A 15960-nucleotide genomic window follows, 5' to 3' on the forward strand; every position below is an offset into this window, starting at 1 on the left:
AGACACTTTTTCTGTAACTTCTCTTTTGCACTGGGTTGAGACAAGATGCCCTCTACTCTGCCAGTATGATGCTATGGATATGACAGTCTTTCTTTTTCACAGCCCCACGCTGATTGCAGGGCAAGCAGGCAGGGCAAAAATAAATCTGAAGAGGAAAAAGGTGGTGCCATTCTGTTTTCCTTTCCCCCTTTTCTGCCTGCTCTTTTCCTCAGGTGGTTCTCCCTGGTACAAATGCAGGTAAAACCCTCCGAGTCCCAACTAGCAAAATGCAGAGAGCCATGGGCTCAGTCAGTATGTATCTACTCCAATTTCTCTTTTATTTCTCCTTGTAATCCAGACAAGTCTTGCATGTTTTCTGCTCCATTCTTTGGGTCAAGAACACACTGGTTAATAGCCAATTATTTCATGCCCTAAGGAAGTTTTGGGGAGAAGTTCCTGGGAAGAGTCAACTTGTTTTGGGAAATGAGACTAATATTAAGTGAGATATTTCCCTTTGCTCTCCTTTTTAATACTGTCCCATCGCAGCACAAGGCTGAATTTATTGCTATAATAGCTGTGATTAAGATAAAGCATAATAGTTTCCCTGAATTGGTTGTTGTTTTTTTTTTTTTTTCTTCTTCACAAAAATTGAAGGTTTAGCCAGGGCTTCGTAGCAAAATTTGTTAGGTAATTAAATTCTGCTTACTGAAAATCCCCCCGTTTTTAGAATCTATCCCAGAATACAGCTTCCTTTTCCTTTGAGCACTTTTAAAGGACTAATTCATTTTAAATTCACAGCTCTCCAAATTCTGAAGCCTGCTGAAATTTTCCTTGACAGCCTAAACCAGAATGTGCAGCTCCGCCTGAGGCATCTAAAGGTACATTTTTGCATGCTTAATTGTTGTTGTCTGTATTCTTGTTTAGATACAAATCATTTAGACTCAACCTATGGCTAGAAGAGGTAAACAAAATTATTAGCACGGGAAAAGCAAGCACTACTTAAAACTATATTTTTAGTGACAAGAAACGCAGACCATGAATAAATTCAATTTGTGTTTCAAGGGCTGTTTTGCACGTGCAAAAGTCCAGTAATGAAAAAATAGGCTGAAAGATAATCTGAGGGGTGCAGTCTGGAACAGCAATCCAGAAGAGATGATCCACAGTAAAAATTACTGCAATTTATTTTTTTTTTAATTTACTTCTGCTACTTTAATTTATTATTGTTTATTCATTTGATAGATGGCATTTAATTTCAGTTTGAGAGCTTCAGGATGAGTGTTTGATGCTAATGGTTGGAATTTAGTCCTGGGCAGAAAGCCAACATGCCACAGCCATGTTCCACTTATGCCCTCCAAGCTGTATTTAAGTGGCCTTCTGTTGCCTTTGGGGTATGTTTTACACAGGAAGCTTAAAGCCTATTGCAGGCCTGCAGCTCACTTGCTGGAGCAAGGGAAAGATGACTTTCCCTCTCTTCTGTTCTCTTCAGCAAGAAAATCAAATTATTGGATTACTGGCCCTTTGATTGTGCTCAGCACAGATAGTTCAAAATCCCATTTTATTGGACCTCTGAGATGAAACGTAAATGGATGAAGAAAAAAAAATGCATTAAATTGGTCTAATATGTCAATAGTATGCTAATACCTGACTAGGTGGAATGGCTGTGACTGTTCTTCTAAACAACCTAATGTATGTAACATTTCTGCTGCTAGACTGGCCATGTGAAAAATAAAAACAGTAAACCAAAAAAAGCCACCCATAGGACCCTATTAGAGGGATAAATTAATGCAGATTTTCTTTCCTTGTTTATTTTTATTTCTGGAAAAGAAAATCAAAGCAAACAGATTGATCCTTTGCAGGGTCAAAGTTGCAATTAACCAAGGATTTATGCAGCACATGAAATATTGGGGGTAATAGATTAGAACCTGACTGCTTTGTTCTACATATACCTTCATATACATTGACTTGAACTTTGAATTTACTACTCTCTGTCATTTTTTGTTTCTTGCACATATGTTTTACGTGTTTATTTAGGGCTAAATTCTATTTGTTACCTTGTGTTTTTAAGACATAATACCAGCAGACACTGGGAGAAGCACTGTAATAGATTTTAAGCTACTTTATTATTGTCATCATTGTGCATATTGACACATAAGTATCATGGTCCAAATTATTTTGAGGCAAATCATTAAATTGTGCAAAATAAATAAGTCCATATGCAAGTGCAGCTGAAATGAATCCCTGTACTTTACAAAGTGGAGAAGACTTCTTTAATAACCAAGGATTTGATTCTTCCATTTTATATTAGACTGGTTTCTCTACATGTTTCTTGTTAAAATTGTTATCTCGCTGTCCTTTTGTACTGAAGTGTCTCTAGAGCAATAAATAGCTATTGAAATGCAGCTGTCACTGTGACTGTGTGTGAATTCCTTTCACTGCCCAGTTTTGATGAATGCAGTCTGGACAGGAAGCAGAGGCTGCACCTTTGGATGATGGGAGCAGGTACCTCTTGTGTTCAAGTGAATTTTTTGCTGGCCAAATATCTGAGTAGATATTTTAAAGAGCTGGGTTTAGAAGAGAGCCTCTAAAACTGACTAATAGAATCCACATTAAATTAGAAGCTGAGACATATTTTTGTAGCTTGCTGAGATTCTAGCACACATTGGTATTAGTAAGATAATAAATGCATAATGGATGTGACGCTTACCCACCTGAATATTTCTGAGTTAAAAAAAAAGATTGATAGGCAACGCATTCCATTAATTCTCTCTTTTACAACTAATAAACTTCCAGTTCATTAAGTTATTACATGCCATTCCTCATCTCACAAATAGAACCCATAATTCAGTTTTTCCCAGAGCTGCACATTCTTTAAGTCTACAGACTAAATTGCCAGAGCACATTTTGTCAATAAAGCTTCTGTTTGGTTGGAGAAGGAAGGGGCAGTTAAGTAAAGTAATATGAAATGCAACCCATTTTTTGTGTCAGAGGTCATGTATTTGCTTCAATATTGCTTTTATTCTATTAATAAGTTCACTGAATGATGATCATTATGGAAAGTTGGTGGTTATTCACTGCATTATATTTAAAATTTTCTACATTTTGTTTCAGGCTTTTACACTTGTGAATCTTTAGCATTATCTTGAGAAGTAAACTGTCCTTTTGCAGTGAATCCCTGACAACGTATTAGTTCAGCTGTGCATTTACTGAGGGATAAAATCTTTCTTCTGTGAGCAGTGGGAAAGCCAGAGAGGCAAACAAAAATCAGCCATGTTCTGCAGCCCTGGACCAAAAGACTTGTCGTTTCCTGAGCCAGCACAGATGCAGGTAGCCAGTGACACCTTCAGCATGGAAAGTTATATGGGACTAATTTGCGTCCTAGACCAAGTTTCCGACACTGCTCTTCTCACCAGGGCTTTAAGAGGGATTACTGTGCTCTGTGTTGAGTCTAATATATAGTATCTATCTGTGAAAAATACAACCTGAGATAAAATGCTTGCCTAGGGAGTGGGATAGAGTGGTCCAGGCTCTTCACAGCTTGCAATGATTTAATACCATTTTTGCTGTCCATAGAAACAGGCAATTGTGATGAGATTAAAAATAAAAACAGTCTGCCCTTTGCTCTACCAGCCCTGGTATCTGGGTAGATGCTCAGATAAGGCTGCCAGTAGGTTGTAGCTGATCTGCCCCATGAGACAGCACTCTGTGAGGAGGGAGTGAAGTGAGGGCAAGGAAGGGGAACAGGGCAAAACAGCCACGCTGCAGCAGGTTTAGCTCTATTTTGGGAGGTGGCAGGGGTAGACCCCGGGAAGCATCGCAGTGCCTGCCTTGGGGAGAAGTTGCTCTAACCCTGGGAGGCTCAGAGCCTGTCTTTTCCCTTGTCTCACCCTCTTCTGATTAAAGCCTGCTTGCTGTTTTCTTCTCAGTGGAAATCAGCAGCTGTGAGCAGTCAGCATTTTCACCAGAAGGAGAAGGAGCCGTTCCCTACCCAAACTTTCTGAGGGGTGTGTGGTTCAGTTTGCTGCGTGTCAGCAAATTAACATCACCTCTATAGGTGAATGGGCCCTGAGTCAGGGTTAGTCTGGCAAGGAGAGGAATGAGAAAGGTTAGCACTGACCAGGAGTATTCAAGCCTGCACACTATTGGGAGGAGGTGTTGAGTAACATTTTAGCTTGTCTGGATCTGTCCAAAATGCTATCACACTGTATTATGTTTCTTTAATATCAGCTAGTAATTTTTCTCATGATATTTGTAGTTAGCAAATACACATGTGATTGTTGTCAATTGAAGCAATAATGGTGTAGTTGGAAAACATTTTTTTGAAACGAAAAGTTGTAAAATGGTACTAAGACAACAGTATAATGGGATTACTTTCATGAAAATTACAGACTGTGAATTATAAATAAGAGAACAATAGAAACCTTTTCTATTATTATTTTATTTTTAGTGGAAAATGTAATAAATGCAAAGGAGGCCAAAACTTTCTCATTGATCCTTTTCCCAGAGATCACTCAGGGAACCTCTCATGCAGAACAGGCTATCTTTGAAGAAAATGCAGTTTGTGTATGTTCAGTCTCTGCAAGTCCCTCACAGCTACAACACAGTGTGTACCTGTGGATCCATATTGTTATGTGCTCTTGGGCTTATCTCCATCTGGACTTGAAACCCTGCTTAGAATATACCCTGCCTTCACACTATGGAATCGTGCTGCCCAGGCTATATTAGTGTCCCAAGCTAACCTCTGAAATGCTGGCTGGACCATCATGGAGTTGAGTCAATAATGTTTTGCCTTATCAAAGCATTTCTAAAATCTGATTTTTCTAGATAGCTAGCTTGTGTAAGATTCAGTATTCTAATGGAGTTTCTTAATCTACCATCATCTTTACTGTGATGTTGGCCCATGTAATTTGATTAGCCATTCATAACTTTAGTACCTAATATATAAAAAATGGCAGTGAGCTGAGAACACTGGAAATATTCACAAGAACTAGAAAAGCAGACTGGGAACTGTGAGCCTTCTATAACTGCTGACATGTACTGAGAGGCCCTTACACTGAATTTGTCCAGTACTTTTGAGCTCTTGCTTTATGTTAAAATAAATAAATAAAGCTCTTATCTTTAGGCTTGTTGCGTTTTTATCAAGGGAAGTTTTAATGAGAAAGTTTAACTCATCAATGTTAAGTTTTCTACTAATTACATGAAAGTGATTTTTCCCCTGCAGGCAGGTTCTGTTATCTGACACTCCTGAACCCGTGGGTAGCATCCACAGATGGTGCTATCCTACTTTAGTCTTTAAAAAAAAAAAAAAAAATTCTAAGAAGTTATTGATTAGTTAAATAGACACTTCAGAGCTGCATGTTGTTTCTGTAATTCCAGAATTGGATAGATATGCTCAGTCTTTCTGCTATAATATATGCTGCTTCAGTGGCAAGATGCTTTATGATTCAAAATAATATATCTGATGACATAAGTGAGGCGTCTAGGTCACACCTAGTAACTTAAGCATGTGGTTTTGCTCATTGTTATATAAAAAAACAAACCAAAACAAATTTAGTTAGGAGATCAGCATTCACTCCTGGCACACTGGCTATTTTTGCATGCTGGCTGTTTTTCATTTTACAGGCCTATCATGAGCTGAGATTGAAGTCACTTTTTTTCCCTACCAAGCGAATAAATTACAAGTCCTGGAGCAGCTCACAGTGGGCTGTAATTCTTGGCTATAACATCTATGAGATATGTTTAAACTGAATGATCCACTGCTCAGAGGAGTGATGGTTCCTTTTATAGCCCTCTTGTTCTTGTAGACAGTAAACCACTGAAACAGACCATGAACACAAGGGTAGGTTCACCACATTGTCATCTTTTCTGGAGTCTTGCGTGTACTTTTGTCTGCTTTGTGGAGCTCCTTACACCTCACACATTCAGGACTAACTAGTAGCAGTATTTTTTCTTCAGTCTATATTTTGAATATTAAAACTGATAATTACTAGCCAAGTTTGTGCACCTCTTTGAAGAAGATACAAGTATGTTATCTGCTTCAAACTCATGTTACCTGTACGTATCAAACCCTTTTTTATACATATTATTGTTCCTTCCAGTAGGTCTTTCTCCATCTACCCACAAAATGTTTTTCTGCTTCCAGACAGACTCTACACTTCCTATCTCCTATTTACTCAGTCATCCTGTAAATGCAGAGCATTATTGTGTAGAGACAGCGCAGCTTTCTCACTGACTCTATGACTGAAAATTGCACTTATTGTAATTTTTCTTCTTTCCTGTCCTTGAAAGACCCAGAAATATGATTTTATCCATTATGTGACTTTCTTACTTGACATTCCTTTGTCATTGCTCTAATGCCAGGCAGAAAGAACTGAAAAAGGCTGGGATATATGGGAAAGGGGAGGCCAGGATTGCTCCACATAGATCACAAAACAGATGTGCCAGGGAAGGTCTGGTCTGTAATGCTGCATTAAAGGCAATTGCATTGCTTGTCTCTTTAAATGCTAAAGAATAACACTCATGCTCACAGCTTCTTCATTTGTTAAACTATGATATCCACAGAAGCAAGGCAACATTTACCATTTTTTTGTACTCATGCTGGCTATTTTGATTGAAAACCCCCACCCCAGACTTTACTGGGTTTCTACTAGTGAGTAGTATGCTTTATAAGTTTGTGTGATAAACTGTTTTCATGTACTAAATATAATGTCTATCTAAGTACTGATTTTATACTCCTATTTAATTTATTCTCCAGATTCTCTGGCCTTCAGTCAATGCACTGGTTGATTAAATTATTATCCCAATAATGAGATTTGACACAATCTATGCCAGTTACCTGTGTGACCTGCTAAGTAGGTTAATTGGCAACCCTGAATAATTATCAGCCACCTCATCTTGCTGGTTGAGAGTCTGCCAATAAATGAAACATAAAAATGCCGAAAAAGACACACAGTTTTTAATTTCAACTTCTGAATTTTTTTCAAAGAAACATTTTAGCTATTAGCTTACTAATAAGATACAGCAATTTAAAAAATACCTCGTGAACATGCTGGTTTTATTGGTATGGTTTGCTCTTGTGCATCATCACAACTTCCTAGGAGAAAAAGGACTCAGTGACATATTAGATAAACAGGTCCTTCTATTCTGCAAATTGCTTGTATGAGTGAATAGTTGCATCCTCAGAGAGCCAGCTCAAAAGTGAGGAAAATTCAAGAACTCAAAGTGATATTTGTGGTGACATTGCAAGACTTATGTTTTAATGCCTTTCTGTGAAACCTTGAGAACTAGAAATTAACTTTATTGTTCAATGAAAGCTGTGATTTTTCTATTCCCATTTCTCAGGAAACAAAGTTAAGAAAAATAAATATGGTGCCTAGTGACTCTGACATGTATTGGGTGTATCTAATCTTTTCTACTTTGTTCATTTCTGAAAAGCCAGTATGGTATTTTTTTCTTCCCTAGAAAATGTAAGATTGGAACTTAGAGAGGACTACTAGAGATGAGAAGACGGGGGAAAAATATGTGAGATTTAAACTTGTGGTCTTTTCACAAGGTAATGAGCCCACATTAATGGTTCAGAACCATGGACTTAATCAGATTTCTTCTAGAATCATTCCTCTTCTCTGGCCAGAAATCCCACCAAAACTGGGGGTAGAAAGAACAATCAAAGAATCCATTTCTTGTTATCAGCTGTTAATGGCTGCAATATAAAGGGTGTTCACAGAGGCACTTTGGAGACCCCCACTTGTGCTCTGCCCTGTCCTTGGGCATGTTTGTGGCACAGCTGGTGGTCCTGGGCTGGTCCTTCTCCGCTGTGACCCCGCAGCCTGTGAGCACAGGCGCCACTGATAGAACCACACAAATAAGTATTAAGTGCAGAGTAATTTTGGCCCAGTTAAATCTGATTATCACGTACCATCTCTTAGAACATTTTAGCACAGTTTTCCAGCAATTAAAGGCTTGTACAGTGCTCTGATCCATCCCCTCTGGTTGCCACTGACATCCCTCTACTTCAGCCTCTGTGTATGTTTCCATGTTTAAGCTCATGCCCTAATGGAAAGCAGAGTGTGCACTTTTCTGTGTGCAAAAATAGGTCCTTCAAGAAGATACCCAATCCAAAGCCACTCAGTCTTTCAGTTTGTTGGCCTATGGGCTTTAAGGTGGGCTGATATAGTTCAAGAGAGAATTCTGATGAAATCACATAAACCTGAGCCTGAGCAAGTCAGCAGAGCTCAGATGTTGAGGGAGTGACTCACATATTAACACCAAACATATGCTCAAGCCTTTTTCTGGATCATGGCCATATTGAACTATAATGACCTAAATGGATTTACTCCCCAGACAAATTCACCCTTCACTTTCCTCTCACCCACACATACATTTGCACCTCAATCAACCACTTATGTCTCCTTCTATTTCCTATATCCTACTTTTATTAAAAACTTTATGGCTTGTTTAATCTCTTCTAAGCATGGCTTTATTTCCTCTCTTGGTTTCCTCTATGATTCATCATCAGGGCTTTTTTTGCCCCTACCTAAAGGTTTTCAATTTCTCTGCACAAATTTAATAAAAGCAAAATTGTTAAGGCTTATTAAAGAAGCTGTCCTGTCTTTTTGTGCTCCTTCATCTCACCCCCCTCCTTCCTCATAAAAAGATGAAGAAGGTGTTGAAGTTGCACATCAGGTGAAACTACTGTCTACAAATGGAAAAAATAATATCTTTCAGCTCTCTTCCTGTGGATTTTTTTTTTTCTGGTATGTGGTCTTGATGTCTAAAATTATAGGCATTTAGATGTCAGGTAGCAGAAGAGAAAAAAAAAAAATTAAAATAAAGGAGGTATTGTGGCAAAATATCAAAGAACTGATGTGTTGGTGGTAGTTATAAGGTCTTTTATTCCTCAAGAATAGCACAGCTTTATAAAGTTTTTATCATACCTGATAGAAAATTAAGGGCTGCTGATATTTTGCAGCTCATTACTCATTGCTTGTTGATTACATAAGTGTTTTTGAATGAGGGAGCACTGTAAGGTCCTGTGAGAAGCTAAGCTGACATGACTTCTGTCTTTCCTTTTTATTACAACAGTCAATAGCTCAGTTGTAAGGAACAGAATTGCTCTTTGTGACATTCTTTTGGGAGAGCTAGCTAAAATTTGAGAGCAGAAAAGCATTTCTGGAAAAAAACCAACCCAGCATGCCAGACAAATCAATAAGTGGACGGAGCCGAGTCTGAGACTTTTGGGTTGGGTTAAAACCTAAATCAAGATAGTATTGACTCTGCAAAGCCTGTATTTTTGGGGGTGGGTATATCAGAATCAATAGTGCCTTTTCGCTTTATTGGAAAACTTCTATGTATCTGGGCAATCAAATCCATTGTACAATTGTATTTATTTTCTTGAGCTGAAGTTTTCTATTTGGTGTGTGTGACCTGTGTGTTGTGGCTCTATGGAAATAACAAAAGGTGGATTGTATGTGGTATCTGTCACCAGTGTTCTCTACTGATGACATTTGTAAAGGAAATGAAATATTCTTTGATGAATAAATTATGTACAACTCATATATGTAAGTTCTCTACCACTTGTTCACCATTACCTCAGAAATAATTATTTTATTTTCTGGGAAAAAGATACAGGCATAAATTGATCATTGGGATGTGAAAGCATAAACTGTGGGCTTTAGTGATCTAATGCTTTGCATCTGTGAAATTTCTCATCCAAGATCATCTTATTGTATCAAATATATATACAACATTACATTACTTAAATGTATCACATCTTTGTGAAAGCTAGATGTTCGTAGTCCCATTTTGCAGATAAAGCTGCAAGGACAATGCAAATTTTACCTGTTTGTGCTCTAAGTTAGACAAGAATCTTGTGATCCTACACTTGGGCAAAAGCACTTGGGCTGATCCTGACTGTTAGGAAAGCTCAGCTGGGCTTAGTAGTTTAAACTGAGTTATGTTGCTCTTGTTCAGAACTAGTTTGTGTTGACCACCTCAGAGTGCACTCAGGGAAAGCCTGTCTCTTTGTTCACCTGCCTATATAGACTTGCCTTAAATAAATCTGAAAATGAGACTTAGGTATCTTTGAACATTTAGAATGGAGTTGATCCAGTATTAGCTTGCTATAAAGCCACTGAAAAATGTGAGCCTAATCTCCACAGTTAAACCATCAAGCACACCATAACCAGGCCCCTGTCTTCTGCAGGTTTTAGGAATAAAAAACATTGCTAAAATTTTAATTAACTGTTTTGTAAAGCAAACCCACTGCATTCCCAGTGAGCTCATTATGGTAGAAAAATGAATCTAACACAATTAACATTTCCTAACTCCTGATGCCTCTGATTTTTGCTTGTGCTACCAGCCTTCCCTTATCTTCCTCATAAGTACTCTGAGTGTGGTACTTATGAAATAATATGCAGGTATGGTATTTAATCTCTTAGCAGGAAAGAAAAAAACACAATGCACTTAGCAATTCCTTCTGAATAATGGTCTGGTGATCCGATTTCCTCCTTCTGGATACAACCAAGTTATTACTTCAGCAGAACTGCCTGCAGTGCCAACACACACACAGATGAAGTCATAATAACAGTTCATTTTACACATACACATGCACATCCTCCAAATGGTATTCCTAAGAATAGAGCTTAGAAAACCTACTTGATAACATGAGTATGAAAGAGGGGTTTGTGCAATCGATATACACGTTCTGCTTGGTGCTTGATATTGATTGCATCTGCTTCTACAGGATGTAAAATAAGTGTGTTAAATGCTAGAACTGTGGTTACAATAAAATAAAAATTCTGAATTATTAGCTGTATTTTCCATTATTTTTTTTTGTTACATTTAACGTCTCGGAGTTCATATTAAAATTCTTCCTGAGTCAGAAGAAATAAATTTAGTCTTCTGGGTGAAACAATCCCTGCAGAGCTGATGAAATTCAAGCTTTAAATTTGTCTGTATTGTAACTATGGTTCACTGCAGAATGACAAAAAGTTTAAGAAAATATAGGTGTAATATTTAAGAAAATATAGGTGTAATATGTGAATGCTTGAGAGACTGGAGATTCAAAAATGTGTGGTTTTAATTACAGTTTAGGTAAATTGTAAAAGTAGGAAAAAATTAAATGGTTTATAGCTATATAATAATGATGTTCAATAATGAAGCATTCATTGCAGGTAGAGATTGGAAATGTAATGACCACATCTTTTCTGATGGAGTTCTTTAAAAACCTTTCTGAGATGATGTCATATCGTGGTGTGTTTCCACAGGCTACTGAAAGTGCAGGAACTCTTCATAAAGGAAAACCTGCATGGGCAGTCACCCTGGTTTCCCTACAGCTTTTCCCTAAGACTAAAATTTGCTTAAGGAAAGTTTCAATAAGAAGACAGATTCGATGGCTGAGTCCCACAGAACAAGGGGCTGGGAAGAAAGAGCTCTTCAGCTTCTTCTGCGCCACTCTGGACACCAGTTACTGCCCCTGTGCCATGTCTGCATTTTGTGGGGTCATTTATGAGGCAGATCAATGGATTGATCCCCGCTAAGAGTAACCAGTCAGGAAGATCAATTAACACACTGAAAGTAAGTAATTTCATAAAATAAATCAATTTGCACCACCAAAGGAACTATTAAAAACTGATGGGCAATCTCACCCTTTGGGCTTGAAAAGAACAGACCTGTTCTGATACAAAACAGCAATTAAGTAACAACAATCAATTGCTAAATTTTTTTGCAGTTTAGGAATTCTTTTTGTTCCTGAGAATGCAAAAGAAACCCAATAGCTAGTGAAGCACCTTTACTGTGCTTTGCATATATGTAAACTGTCTGGAGTGAGTAGGGCACTGTCTAGCTTTAGGTAACAACTGCTGAGAGTAGAAAATAGCTGTAATAACACCTTTTGACTACAATTGATTTCTTCTTGTGAGGTCTTCATGACCGATGAAGAGCAAATTACTGGTACATGTAACAACTTGAGAAGCAAATAAGTCCCATTAAAATATTTTGCTGGTGTTCATAAACCAGTGCTTCCCAGAAATCCATCCCTGTCAAATAAATAACTTTTTGTTTCTCATGAAATACAGAGAGTGCAGGTTACTATGGTGATCAAGAGAACACAGAATAAACTCTGATTCATCATAACTGCCACATGCTAGAGGAAAAAAAAAAACCCGAACATCATCTTGTGGTTTTGAGCTGGATCTCTGAAAAATATTTTGAGAAAACAAAACAACTGTATGATGTCCAAATAACACTGGGTGAAGTAGCACAAAAATGAAGTGTTGCAGTAGTATGCCACTTCAAATAAAAATGTTTCAAGTTTGAAACATTTTAAAAGTCATGATCACAAACCTTAGTTTTTTTAATTTAATCAATGAAATGTATAGAACTGTGATGAGAATACTTTAGGCCACATGGTTGTACATCTTCATCTGGGTCAGGGACACCCTGGCCTTTGCCTGTCATGTACTTTCAGTGCCCAGTTGTTAAATCCTCCTTGCTCTGTGTTTTATGTTCAAAGGGCTGAATCATTGACATTGGGCAGCTACTGAGCAGGGACAGCTTTGATGCCAGTTTTGGAGGCTTCACTCTTTTGATAAATATGACTCCCATGTTTTTAGTTGCATTTATTTGCACTCACTGTTGACTTTTCACTATTGAGGTTTAAGAAAGTCATGAAGTAGCATTTACATCTGCTTTCTCAGTAATCTATCTAACATTTGTAATCAGCACACTAGTTTTTCAAATGCATACAGTGAATTCCACAGCACAAAATGCAATGCTATAGTTATTTCTAGTAATCCCCAAGTTTAGTTTAAAGTAATGAAACACAACTTTGATTAATGCAGTTTTATCACAGTGCAAGTCAGACCTTTCTGTTGGTCTTCACAGTGACATTGAAATGGTCTAGAAGCAAGCAAGGCAGTCTAGAGCTAACACAACTGTGTGGACCTAGAAAACAGCCACTTGCTGCCTGGCTTTAGATTGTATGCCATTTGTTTTTACATATTTCAGCTTCTAGCCTCAGCACTACATCAGATCTACAAAACATCCAAATTAATTAAAACAGAAAGATCACCCAGTAGCTTGTATGCTGACCTTCAGAACTCAACTCTGCCAGGTCACCAAAGTCTCCATTCACATTCATTAAGACCTGAAGAGCAGCATTGAGATGGATGTCTGCTTTTTCCTGCTCTATCCATTCCTGCTCTATCTACTAAGTAAACTGCTACCCTGATATGCTTTTGAAAGGGATAATAACCAACTTTTTAATTCTAAGGCCGCACGAGGGACCTGGTGAAAGTGATTAAAAAAGTTCTGGTCCGTTGTAAGATGCTTCTAACTACTGCCCACTCTGGAGGTTTGAAGCCCTACACAGTTATTATCCAGCTGGTGTCTTTGTACCAGTTTTATCTCTAGTCCCAAGCCTTCTCTCCCCAGACATTCCTGGTAGTGAATTTAAGTCACGCAAACCCTGTGCAGCATGAAAGTCGTCTGCAGCCTCCACGGTTCAAAAGGACGTGCCTGTGGGTTCACAATTATACCAAGTCTTTCCATCAAAAGGATTGAAAGCAGGAGATTCAAAGGCTGGCAAAATCCAGGGCCTGTGGCTTTCATCATTTGATGATGTTACAGAGGATGTTTTCTTCCCAGCCGAATCATGCTCACCACTCCCCCTTCTCAGATGGGGTAGCTCCCCTTCGACACCCCTGAGAGAACAGCAGACTCTTGCTGACATGGTGTGTTTTCCATACATTTAAGGTGAGGAGGGGAAGGGAGAGAGGGAGACAGAGGAGTAGAAATAATATCTTTCACATTTCATATTAGTGGCAGCCATTTCTGAATTTCTTAAGGACTTCAGAACTTAGTAAGAATAAAGATGAGGGGTTTTTTTGTAGAAACTTGCTGTAATTCAAACAAAAATCAGATCGGCAAAAACATCTGATTTATGCCTTAGATCAGACTTTATAATGCAGATGTATAATCTAGATTATAAAGTCAGCCTGGTCACTCAGAAGGTAACAAGCATCCTTGTTATTCTTCACATGTACATTACAAAGTAACTCTTATTTCCCAACCCTTGACTAATTGGTGTCACCCTGGTGTCATCACTTCTCCCTAGCATGGGTGCCTTTTGTCTTCAAAATGTCATATTAAATATCATCAGCATTTGCAGTCTTCTGAATAGAACATTTAAAATTAAAATGGTTGGGGTCAATATATATAGACACTAAAATGGAACTTATTCAGTAAAAATCTATATGGATGGACAATTGCTGCAGTACCAGCACTTCTCTAACCCAAATGTCATTCAATATTATGGCCTGGCTGGAATGACTGCATCACAACTGAACCATGAATTCTAAAAGCACCAGCCATTTCAACTGCACCTTTCTTAAAAAATAAAAAATCTCCAAAACTTAGTTGCTCACTAATATCTTTTAATAAAGGGCACTGTATTTTATGTGTATGACTAATATCCCTGTATGCTTAATAAATTCTGTGACAACTGTATAATCATTCCCAGCAACTGTGGGTTTTGAATGGAAGAAGCACCTGGATAATGGAGATCTGAAGAAGCACTGAGGTTAAATCTCCTCTTGTGGCTCATGAGCAGTAGCCTTTTATGGGATGAGTATGCCCCAAACTCGTGTAGATACAAATGCCTGTGTCATGCTGTGCCTCCCTAAGCAATATTCTGCATAAATATTTATGCCTTTCTAATTTTACCTAGTATGATCATGGAAAGCAAGTGTAGTGAGTATATGCACATACCCACAAATTACTCAGTTTTCATCACAGAAAACAACTTAGTAATTTTTCCCATGTTAGTCCAATATTAGTAGAAGTTCAAGTAATCAACAACTGTCATGTTTACCAAATTATAGGCAGAATACACACTTAAAACCCTGGATTAAATTTTAAATCCATTTCTTAGTTTTGCTGCTGTTTTGTTCTCTGTGAATTTGATCGAGAGATTTGTTCTTCCAACTCCACTACTCTGCACAGATATGAGATTTCCCAGCTGGACAGGCAGCAGAGACTACACACATGAATGACAGGAAGGCAATCAGGCACAATGGGGAGTCAGGTGAGAGGGCCATTAGCAAAAATCTGGCTCAGTTTGACCACACTGTCTTCAGGGGCTGCTGTTATTAATTTTTCTCCTAAATTATGTTCCCCAGTATAAATTAGAGGGGAAGAAAATCATAAAGAATACTACTAAAGAGCATTTGATGAGGCAAGTTGGTACCCTCGTGAGAGATTTCAATAAAAGTGATTTTATTGAAAATAAAACCAAGGATAAGCTTCAAAGCAAAGGCTGTGCACACTGTTTCGGGTGGAGAAACCGACACTTTTTGGAAAGAACAAAAATTTACCAGCTGCTGAGACTTGAGCTCGAGGTGGGTTTGCTATGAATGAAGATAAAGACAGGCACACCAAAGTTTTTAAGCAAACCCTCTCAGCCTTTGTAACTTTCCATGTCAAAGCAGGTACTTACACAGGTCCAGGATGAAAATGTTTTAACAATGACTTTCCATTCAGGAACTGCAGCTTAAAAGTCATGCTCACACCCAGCTAACTGTGAAGATAAAATGCAGATGCTGGTGCATGAGACTGTGGGGTTTAGCTGTTCTACCCAGAGTGCTGGATGTGCTCAGCATCACAATGCCCTTGGGCAAGGATGGGAAGTACCTGTTCTTGCAGTGCCCTGGCTCTGCAGGCCAGCAGAGACTGTTTACTTCTCTTTTTCCTTCTGACATACAAATAACTGTTGTTATATTTCACATTATTTTGACCAAGAATGAAAGTAATTCTCTAAAACGCAATTAAACGCAATTAGAGATAAATGTTATCAAAAATCCTATTAAAAATGGTGGAAGCTCCAATTTTACATTGCCAATTTTAGAATGATTAAATAAAAAAAGGTGAGAAACCTGCACCCAATGAAATTACATTTAAACAGTGGAACTAATAATATACCTATTTAGC

At 38.1% G+C, this 15960-nt stretch overlaps 1 long non-coding RNA gene across 1 annotated transcript in view; it reads left to right on the plus strand.

The window, feature by feature from the left end:
* The first annotated feature begins 301 nt into the window (after positions 1–301).
* Positions 302–15960, plus strand: part of LOC116793717 — a 31265-nt gene continuing 15606 nt past the window's right edge. The window contains exons 1-2 of the long non-coding RNA XR_004359572.1: positions 302–857; positions 11241–11550. This is a non-coding gene — a long non-coding RNA (uncharacterized LOC116793717). The remainder of the gene's footprint in view (positions 858–11240; positions 11551–15960) is intronic.

Source organism: Chiroxiphia lanceolata, chromosome 14 (assembly GCF_009829145.1).
Source record: "Chiroxiphia lanceolata isolate bChiLan1 chromosome 14, bChiLan1.pri, whole genome shotgun sequence".
Classification (NCBI taxonomy): Eukaryota; Metazoa; Chordata; class Aves; order Passeriformes; family Pipridae; genus Chiroxiphia; species Chiroxiphia lanceolata.